This window comes from Stomoxys calcitrans, chromosome 3, assembly GCF_963082655.1.
Source record: "Stomoxys calcitrans chromosome 3, idStoCalc2.1, whole genome shotgun sequence".
In the NCBI taxonomy this organism is placed as follows: domain Eukaryota; kingdom Metazoa; phylum Arthropoda; class Insecta; order Diptera; family Muscidae; genus Stomoxys; species Stomoxys calcitrans.
In genome coordinates this window covers 177,307,042-177,318,275 of record NC_081554.1, presented here as the reverse complement: position 1 = coordinate 177,318,275, position 11,234 = coordinate 177,307,042, and positions in this window count along the sequence as shown.

Sequence of the window (11,234 nt, the reverse complement as noted above, 5' to 3'; positions counted from 1 at the left end):
AAGACCTGGTGGTCTTATAAAGATCTGGTGGTCTTATAAAGACCTGGTGGTCTTATAAAGACCTGGTGGTCTTATATAGACCTGGTTATAGGTCGATAGTGATTTTGAATGGGCCTTATCGGTTCATATGTTGATATAGCTGCCATATAAACATGAGGTGTTTTGTTATGACTTCCAACAACTGTTGTAAGTATGGTATGGTATGGTCGGTCTATATCCTAATATAGCTATCATATAAACCGATCTGGAGTCTTAAATTCATGAGCCTCTAGAGAGCGCAATTCCTATCCGATTTGGCTGAAATTTTGCACGACGAGTTTACGTTATGCCATCCACAAATGTGTTAAGTATTGTTTAAATCGGTCCATCTTTCAATGTAGCTGCCATATATATTGATCTTGAATCTTAACTTCTGGAGCCACTACAAGACGTAATTCTTATTCGATTTTACTAAATTTTAGCATGGCGTGTTTTGTTATGACTTTCAACAACTATGCCAAATCGGTATATAACCTGATGTAGCTGTCATACAAACCGATCTGGGATCTTCATTTCTTCAGCCTCTAGAGATCGCAATTATTTTCCAAAACGGCTTCTTCCATGACCTTCAACGTGTCATATGTATCAAATATAGTCTGAAGCGGTCTATAGCTTATACAACTCCCATATAAGCTGATCTCCCTATTTCTTTTCATTTATCCTTTATTTGCCTAAAAAGAGATACCGGGAGAAGAACTCGACAAATGCGATCCTTTATGGAGGGTATATAAGAACGAACTTAGCACGCTTTTACTTGTTTATGCTGTGTCCGATCGGAGTGCCGCATAGCGACACCACTAAGAAGAGAGTTTTAAACCTCACAAATGTAACCAGCATTAGTAAGGGGATAACCAACATTGAAAATTTTTTTCTGATGTTTACGCCTGGAATTGAACCCAGCCATTCGGCGTCACCAGTAGACATGCTAACCTCTGCGCCATGGTGGCCTCCATAAAGCCTATAAAGCCAAGTCAATAAGACCTTCAAAAGGTATTTAAGAACCACATGAGGTCTACATGACCTCCTCTGTAAGACCTCCACCAGAATTTTAAGAACTCCACAAAGACTATAGGCCCTCCACGAGGTATATAAGACACCCATAAGGTCTATAGGATCTCCACGAGGTATATAAGGCCTCCACAAGGTCTCTTAGACCTCCCTTGGCCCTATAAAACTTCATTGTGTCCTTTCAAACCTCTGAGGTCTATAAAACCTTTACTAGGTCAATACGACTTCCACGAGGTCTATAAGAACCCCGCGAGGTCTATAGGACCACCCAGGCCCTCAAAAAACGTCCATGTGTCCTTTCAGACCTCTGTGAGGTCCTGTAGACCACCACGATATCTATAAGAGGTATATCAAATCTTTGATAGGTCAATAAGACTTCGACGAGGTTGACTAAAAAACCCCCCGAGGTCTACATGATCTCAACGAGATCTAAAAGACCTCCAAAAGTGTATAAGATGTGCACGAGACTTATAAGACAAACGCGAGGACTATAAGACAGACATGAGATCTCTAGACAATTTCGAAGTCCTCCAAAAGTGTATAAGATGTGCACGAGGCTTATAAAACAGCCGCGAGGCCTATACACGAGATCTCTAGACCACTTCGAAAATTATAAAACCTAGACGAGGTCTGTAAGACCTTCACGAAGTCTAAAAGACCCACGCGAGAACTCTAAGACCTCCACGAGGTCTACCAAACCTCAACTAGGTCATTAAGATCTTCGCAATGAACACTAAAGTGGTCTATAAGATCTTCACGATGTGTATAAGACCTCCACCTTGTCTAAAAAACCTCCATGAGACCTTCTAAACCGACACGAGATCTTTAAGACTTCCAGAGGTCTTCAATCCACCCTGAGATCTTTAGGACTTTCACGAGGTGCTTAAGACCACCACGAGGTCTAAAAGAACTCCATGAGATCTATGAGATCTACATGTTTTCTATTAGAACACCATGAGTTATATCAGGCCTCCACTAGCTCCACATGACCTCCAAGACATCTGTAAGACCTCCACGAGATCTATAAGAGCTCTACGAAGTCAATAAGGTCTCACCCATGTATATATAAGTCCTCCGCGAGGAATATAAGACCTCAGCGAGGTATATAAGACCTCCAAAGGACCTTCAAGACCTCCACGAGATCTTTAAGACCTCCCCAAATTCGACAAGACCAGCATGTGGTCAATAAGACCTACACTAGATATCTAAGGCCTCCACGAGAGCTTTAAAATCTCCACGAGGTCTATACAACTTTCACAAGGTCTATAACACCTATACAGGGTCTTTAAGGCCACTCTGAGGTCTATAAGTTTATAAGTCCTCCGTGAGTTGTATTAGACCTCCACGAGGTCTGTAAGACCTCCGAGGTCTATAAGACCTCCACGAGGTCTATAAGACCCCCACGAGGTCTATAAGACCTCCACGAGGTCTATAAGACCTCCACGAGGTCTATAAGACCTCCACGAGGTCTATAAGACCTCCACGAGGTCTATAAGACCTCCACGAGGTCTATAAGACCTCCATGAGGTCTATAAGACCTCCACCAGATATATAAGAGCTCCAAGATATCTATAAGACCTCCACGAAGTCTACAAGACCTCCACGAGGCCTATAAGACCTCCACGAGGTCTATAAGACCTCCACGAGGTCTATAAGACCTCCACGAGGTCTATAAGACCTCCACGAGGTCTATAAGACCTCCACGAGGTCTATAAGACCTCCACGAGGTCTATAAGACCTCCACGAGGTCTATAAGACCTCCACGAGGTCTATAAGACCTCCACGAGGTCTATAAGACCTCCACGAGGTCTATAAGACCTCCACGAGGTCTATAAGACCTCCACGAGGTCTATAAGACCTCCACGAGGTCTATAAGACCTCCACGAGGTCTATAAGACCTCCACGAGGTCTATAAGACCTCCACGAGGTCCATAAGACCTCCACGAGGTCTATAAGACCTCCACGAGGTCTATAAGACCTCCACGAGGTCTATAAGACCTCCACGAGGCCTATAAGACCTCCACGAGGTCTATAAGACCTCTTCGAGGTCTATAAGAGCTCAACGATGTCTATAAGACTTCCTGGAGGTCCATTAACCCACAACGGGGTCTTTGTGGGACCACCAGATCTCTATAAGACCACTTAGTGATGTATGTAGAACCCCTAGAGGTCTATATGAAGCAACAAACCTTTATAAAAACCACCTATAAGACCTCTAAGAGGTCTATGAGATCTCCACGAAGTCTATGAGACCTCCACGAGGTCTATAAGACCTCCACGAGGACAATAAGACCCGCACGAGGTGTACAAGACCTCCACGATGTCTACAAGATCTCCACGAGGTCTATAAGACTTCCTCGAGGTCCATTAGACCATCACGGGGCCTTTATGAGACCACCAGATCTCTGTAAGACCACTTTTTGATGTTTTTAGAACTCCTACGGGTCTATACAAGGCAACAAATATTTATAAGACCACCAGGTTTTTATCAGACCATCAACTGTTTTCCCTTTTATCAACTTCAAGCGCCATTTCCGAGAAAAATTATTGCATTTGGTTTTTTTTCTTGTTTTAGAATCTTTAGGAGGCCACCGTAGCGCAGAGGTTAGCATGTCCGTGTATGACACTGAACGCCTGGGTTCGAATGCTGGCGAGACCATCAGAAAATTTTTCAGCGTTGGTTTTCCCCTCCTAATGCTGGCAACGTTTGTGAGGTACTAGCCATGTAAAACTTCTCTCCAAAGAGATGTCGCATTGCGGCACGCCGTTCGGACTCTACTTTAAAAAGGAGGCCCCTTATCATTGAGCTTAAACTTGAATCGGACTGCACTCATTGATATGTGAGAAGTTTGCCCCTGTTCCTTAGTGAATATTCATGGGCAAAATATGCATTTGCAGATTTAAAATAAATGTTCCTTAGTGGAATGTTGATGAGCAAAATTTGCATTTGCAGATGCTCTGTGTCCAGCCAGCCAAATCATGCTCTCAGTCCAACCATGCAACTCACATGCCCTTATGGAGTAATGTTATTCCCTTCTTCCGTAGTTACACCGCTTGCCAATTAGACAAATTGTGCGCTATTTTCAATTTTAGAGATTTTACACTATTCTCCTTGGGAGTGCTTTATAAGTATAAAGTCTATGGCGTATAAATAGTACATGAATGCAATGGGTGCCAGTGGGAGGGGGTAGAATGAATCATGGATCTACCAGATTGGCTGCGGCATTGCTGCTCCACACCATACACACACGCTTGAATTGTGTAGTCCTATGCAAATATCCTTCTTAGAGTATTTTCGGGTGAATGATGTTTTGAAGATTTCACCTAATTTTTGGGGGGGAAAATTCCCGGCATGAATTTACTAGTATGGCATGCTTTGCATTGAAGTATGGCGGACTTACTGGTTGCTAGTTGTAGTGGTAGTAAGGCTGTATTTGTATGTAAAATGGACTCTGATGTGTGTGGGGGGGCGTTGGATTGGGTGGCTGTATGCCAGATTTCTTGCATGGATTTTGCGATGCCAAATTTGATGCGCGTTAGACTGAGCCAAACGAACGAACAAACCAAGCAACAAATGTGTGAGTGAACTATTGAAGATTGAAGGGAAAATCTTTTCCATTAGCAAAATGGAGGCTATTCCTGATTTAATGAGCCATGCACTAATGGATTTCACGTCGAAGAAGATGTTGATGATGTGATGAGAGGAGCAGTAAGTAGGTGGGCATAATGGGTATATTATAGTGGATGGGTGTAGACCAACAGGGGCGTAGAAAAAATATTTTCGGAGGGTTATGCAGAGTAAAAGTTTTCGAAATTGTTCGTACCAACTAGGGATCACAGAACTCCAACTCTTTTGAAGATTCTCTGTTACAATACAGCGTTGATTCGCATACAGTGGTTGAGGACTTGATAACAGAGGCAGGACGTCTCCGCACTCAGGCAAGTACGACACATATGAACCGTTAGACGGTGTTTATCTGGCCTCGGATCTAATCATTTCGAAATTAGTTGAGATTAATATCTCTGGATCATGGCAATGATAATTATGCTCTGGGGGATCCTGAACCTTCAGGCGTTGGAGGGAAGGTTGTCGTTGGAGGTTGCCGATGAGCTAGCCAATAATATTTCACTGGTTTGTGTTAGCCATGCTGTCACCATGTATCGATGAGAGGCCTGGCCCTAATAGAGGTCCTTGGTAGTACGGATACTATCTTCGATGTATATGCGTCCCCTGTAGGAGCCTTAAGCGGGTTACTGGAAGGAATGATGAGAGCTGTTTTCCCCAGTACACCTTGTTTCAGTTTTTTCCTATTCGCTTTCCTTAGCCCCCCTCATCTTTACTACGCCCCTGATGTGAAAGGCTATGTGGAGCTTATGCTAATGCTATTTGCTTTGTAGGCCCTGCGCTTAGTCTAAGGCTGATTGGTGGCTTAAGTTGTTAATGGAATTTTGTAAGGCCCATCTTCGAATGAAGATGGTCTATTGTTCCAACAACAGCAAACAAAAAAAACATGTGTTCGACCATTTTGCAAAGCACATTTGAAGTAATGCAGCCGCATCAAATACACCATATACCACCATTCACATTCCATTCACGGCAAATGGCAAATTAGCGTTTATATTTATTTATTATTATTCTCATATGTGGGACAATTACGGTGATTATTGCACTTTTGAGGAAAATCACTTTTGCCTCTATTGTTTTGCATTTAATGGATATCATTGCAGTCTTTGTAAGCGTTTTCAGCCTCACTCATTCACAATTGTGCAAATAATTCATGTACTTGAGGCAAATGATGATAATGATGCTTAGTGGACGGAGTGGGGGAGAAGGGAAATACCATGGGCATGAGTAGGATGTGTCTGCCTTAAGTGCCATAAAACACATTTGAGGCACCAGCTACAGTAGTACTCCTCTCGAGGATTTCATTATTTAAGTATATCATTATTGGCCATTGCCTCGTTTTCCATGGTAAATGACAACAATAAAGCCTGAGGGTTTTTTTTTTAAATCTGTCACGAGTAGAACGATTGGTCATTGAGGCATAGATATGTGGAAGCAGCAGTACATTAAACGGTTTTAGAGATACTTCGCTTGGCTTGGAAGAATAAAAACCCTTTTTTTAATTTTGTAAAATTTGGAGAATGTGCTCGAAATTTAAAAGTTGAGCCGATATTAGAAAATATTGTCATAAATACATTTTTGCAAAAAATTTCCTAGGAAAAAGTTATTTAATTTGAAATTTTGGGATGTAACCCAAGAATTCGCTATTTTTATTAAATCTCATAGCAGAACATTTTTCAAGGGTCCATACCAGCTATCATGAAAATGGAAGTTCAAATCAAGAGGCATTCATCAGTCCCATGATAAGTGACGTTCTCTTCCCAACCATTAGCATGTGTGATGCCTGCAATCCAAAGTATTAGTCATATTCGAGTAGTCATCGAAAAAATCTTCCCAATGAGGATCTCGCTTTAGTTGGTCTGGTTAATTTCTTCGCATGTCTCACACTAATCATTTTCTTTAAGCCGTTGGTTCAAGACTCAGCTGAGCCTGAAAGCCCTCCTCATTATTCGAGGTGCTACTTACACCTTTCCCTTGATATGATCAAAGGCCTGAGGCATTATCGCCTGCCTGAAAGTGAAGGTCTCCCTTCCTCGAAACCACCTCCAGAGCATTAAAAGCAAAAATCATCGACTGAAAACGCTACATTGTCCAGAAGCCTATTCTCGACCTATGTCCTTAAAGTTAATAAAGACGTCCCAGGACTTTGCTCAGCCTGATAGTCTTTCTTGGAATCTACAGAAATTTTATAAAATCTCTTCAAAAGTCTCGAAATCACATAACACGATCAAATAACCTTTAGCTCCGCCTAATTGTCCATTTATATCACTAAAATCAGACAGAGCAATCAGATTAAAACTTAAATTTATCCAACACTTGTTTAAATTTATCCACCATGTGGTTTAATTTATCCACCACGTGATCAAACTTATCCACCACGTGGCTAAATTTGTCCCTAACGAGGATTAGTTAATCCACCACATGGCTAAATTTATTACCACGAGGATTATTTTATACACCACATAGCTAAATGTATTCACCACGAGGATTAATATTTATCCACCACGTTGCTAAGTTCACGCACCATGAGTATTATTTTTCCACCATGAGGATCAATTATGCACCATATGGATAAATTCATCCACCACGAGGATAAAATTATACACCACGAGAATCAATTTATTCACCATATGGATTAATTCATCCACCAGGTGAACTAATTAAACACCGTTTGGATAAATTTAGATATAAATGTGGTTAAATTTATCAACCACGTGAAATAAATTATCTACTACGTGGATAATTTATCGATCACGTGGATATATTTATCTATTCATTGGATTAATATGTACAGAATGTGGCAAAATTTATCCAGCAAGTAGATTATTTTATCCACCACATCGATTATTTTATCCACCACGTGGAGCAATGTATCCACCACATAGAGCAATGTATCCACCAAGTGGATTAATTTATCCACCACTTGGATTAATTTATTCACCACATGGATTAATTTGTCCACCACTTGGATTAATTTATCCACATGGTGGATTAATTTAAATTAACCACCACGTGAATTATTTTATCCACCACATCGATTATTTTATCCACCAAATGGTGGATTAATTTAAATTAACCACCACGTGAATTATTTTATCCACACATCGATTATTTTATCCACAACGTGGATAAATGTATCCACCACGTGGATCAATGTATCCACCATGTGGATTAATTTATCCACCACATGGATTGAATTATCAACCACATGGATTGATTTATCCACCTTGTGGGTTAATTTATCCACCAATTGAATTAATTGATCCACCACGTGGATTCATTAATCCACCATGTGGATTAATACATCCATCATATTTATTATCATCATCCACCACGTAATTTAATGTACCCACCACTATGAAATAATTTATCCACCACAGTATGTTATATAAATAACCTCTCTCCACCATGAAGTTCTCAACGGTGAGTTGTTAACCACTGTTCGTATTCATTTATCCACCATGTGGATTAATTTACCCACCATGTGCATTATTCAATCCACTGTAGTGTATGATATAAATTACTTCCATCCATCATGATGTTCCCAACGATGAATTGTTAATCACGTTGTAAATTTATCCATAACTTGGATAAATTTTTTCGATATATGATTATATTTATTCACCACTTAGTACGTTTAATCCTCCACGTGGTTGAAATTATATATTTAAAAATCTCCGCCACGTTTTTTTAAATTTACCACCCACTACGAGCTAAATTTGTCCACCACGTGGTAAATTTATCCATAACTTGGATAAATTTTTTCGATATATGATTAAATTTATTCACCACTTAGTACATTTAATCCTCCACGTGGTTGAAATTATTTATTTAAAGATCTCCACCACGTTTTTTTAAATTTACTACCCACTACGAGCTAAATTTGTCCACCACGGATCTCAATTTCTTCACCACGTGGTTTAATTCATCCACCATATGGTTAAATTTATCGATTTCGTGGTTAAATTTATCCTTCACGTAGTAATATGTATTAACCACAAGGTTAAAATTATGAATTAAGTGGTTACTTCATCCACCGCGTAACCACTTCATCTACCACTTCATCCACCGCGTGAGATCTTCATCCAACACTTCATCCACCACGTGGTTGAATTTATATACCACGTGCTTAAATTTATCCACCTCATAGTTAAATTTGCCTATGAACATTCAATTGAGGAACAGGGACAAAGTTCTCATATTCCAAGGAGTGCTGTCGGCTTCAATTTTTAACCTTTTTTTACCTTTTTAGGATGGGATAACCACCACTGAAAACTTTTCTGATGTTCTGGCCAGGACTCGAACCCAGGCACTAAGCGTCATAGCCGGACATGCTAACATCTGCGGTTTTTCCTCAAATTTATTCGGTATGTGGCTGAATGTATTCACCATGTGTGTTAAATTTATCCATCACGTGTTTGAATTTATTCTCCACGTGGATAATTTATCATCCACATGGTTAAATTTTTCTTTGAAAATGTTAAGTTTATGCCCCACGTGGTGAAATTTATGTTTTACGTGGGTAAGTTTATCCACCACTCGGAAAATTTTACCCAACACGTGTTTAAATCTATCCACCACGTGATTTAATTGATCCACCGCATGGTTAATTTTATCCACTACTTGATTCACCACGAGGTGTAGTTTATTCACCACGAGGTATTATTTATCCGCCACGTACCTTAATTTATCCACATCGTGGTATAATTTATTCACCACATGGTATAATTTATCCACCACGTGGTATAATTCATCTACGGCTTGGTACGATTTACCCATCGCGTGGTATAATCTGAATTATTCCAATCATCCACCAAGTGGTACAATTTACACACCAAGTGGTATAATTTATCCACCACGTGGTATAATTTATCCACCAAATTGTGTAATTTATCCACCGCGTGGTATAATTTATCCACTACGTGGAATAATTTATCCACTACGTGGTATAATTTAACCACTACGAGGTATAATTTACCCACCACGTGGTATCATTATTCACCACGTGGCTAAATGTGTTCAAAACGAGGTGTAATTTTTCCACCACTTTTTCCACTATGACAATAAATATTTAACTTTAACTTTATACACCACGTAAATAATTAAGTCACCACGAAGATTCTTTTATATACCCTTGGCTAATTGTCCTACTACTAGTACGTTTTGATCCACTATGCGGAAATTTTATTATTTAATTCTATTTTCCACCATGTGGATACATTCATCCACCATGTAATTAACTTTATCCATCACACGGATAATTGTATTCACCACTAGGATTATTTTTAAGCTTATCCACCATGTGGTTAAATTAATAGAACATCGGACAAATGTAACCATGTAATAAATGTAACCATCAAGTAGCTATTTTTATTTACCACTTCTACAATTTTGCATACCAAATATAAATTTTAGTCACCACGCTGATAATTTACCCATGGAATTAACTTAATGCACTTTATTAACTTTTTACAACAATTTTGTGCACCATGGGGATATATAAAGTCATCTCGTGGTTAATTTTATATATCACGTTGATAATAAACTCACCACGGGGATAAATTAAGCCTTCGCGTGGATAATTCACCCACCACTAGGATAATTTTGTGTGGAAAATTTTTCCGGAATGTGGAAAGTTTTACAATCCCATTGATATTCTTGTACACGACTTGGATAGTTTTTTCTACCACTTGGATAGTTTTTTCCCACCACTTGGATAATTTTATTCACCACGAGAGTAATTGTATCCACCATTGAGATAATTTTATGCACCATTAGGATACTTGCATCTTTCATGTACATGACCTTATCCACCACTGGGATAAAATTATGCACAGCGTGGATAGCTTCAACACCACATGGGTAACATCATGCACCGCGTGGATATTTTCATCCTCCATGGGAATAACTTCATCCACCATGTTGATCACTTTGGACATCTCGTGAACCATTTCATTTTTATTCACAATTTAAAAATGTTGATCCATCCACTTCCCACTTCGCAGGTAATTTTGACCACCTTATGAACATTTGAATGCACCACGTGATTACGTTTAGCCATCATGAGGCATCGAGCTTGAAATTTCATTCGCAATAATCTGATTTTGCCATCATCTAACGGAATTTATCCACCTTTTTATACCCTCCACCATAGGATGGGGGTATACTAATTTCGTCATTCCGTTTGTAACATCTCGAAGTAGTCGTCTAAAGCCCCATAGAGCATACATATATATTCTTGATCGTCATGACATTTTAAGTTGATCTAGCCATGTCCATCCGTCCGTTTGGCGAAAGCTCGTTAACTTTCGAAGGAGTAAAGCTAGGCGCTTTAAATTTTGCACAAATACTTCTTATTAGTGGGCAACCGTAGCGCAAAGGTTAGTATGTCCGCCTATGAAGCTGAACGTCTTGGTTCGAATCCTGGCGAGACCATCAGAAAAATGTTCAGCGGGGGTTTCCCCTCCTAATGCTGGCAACATTTGTGAGCTACTATGCCATGTAAAACTTCTCTCCAAAGAGGTGTCGCACTGCGGCACGCCGTTCGGACTCGGCTATAAAA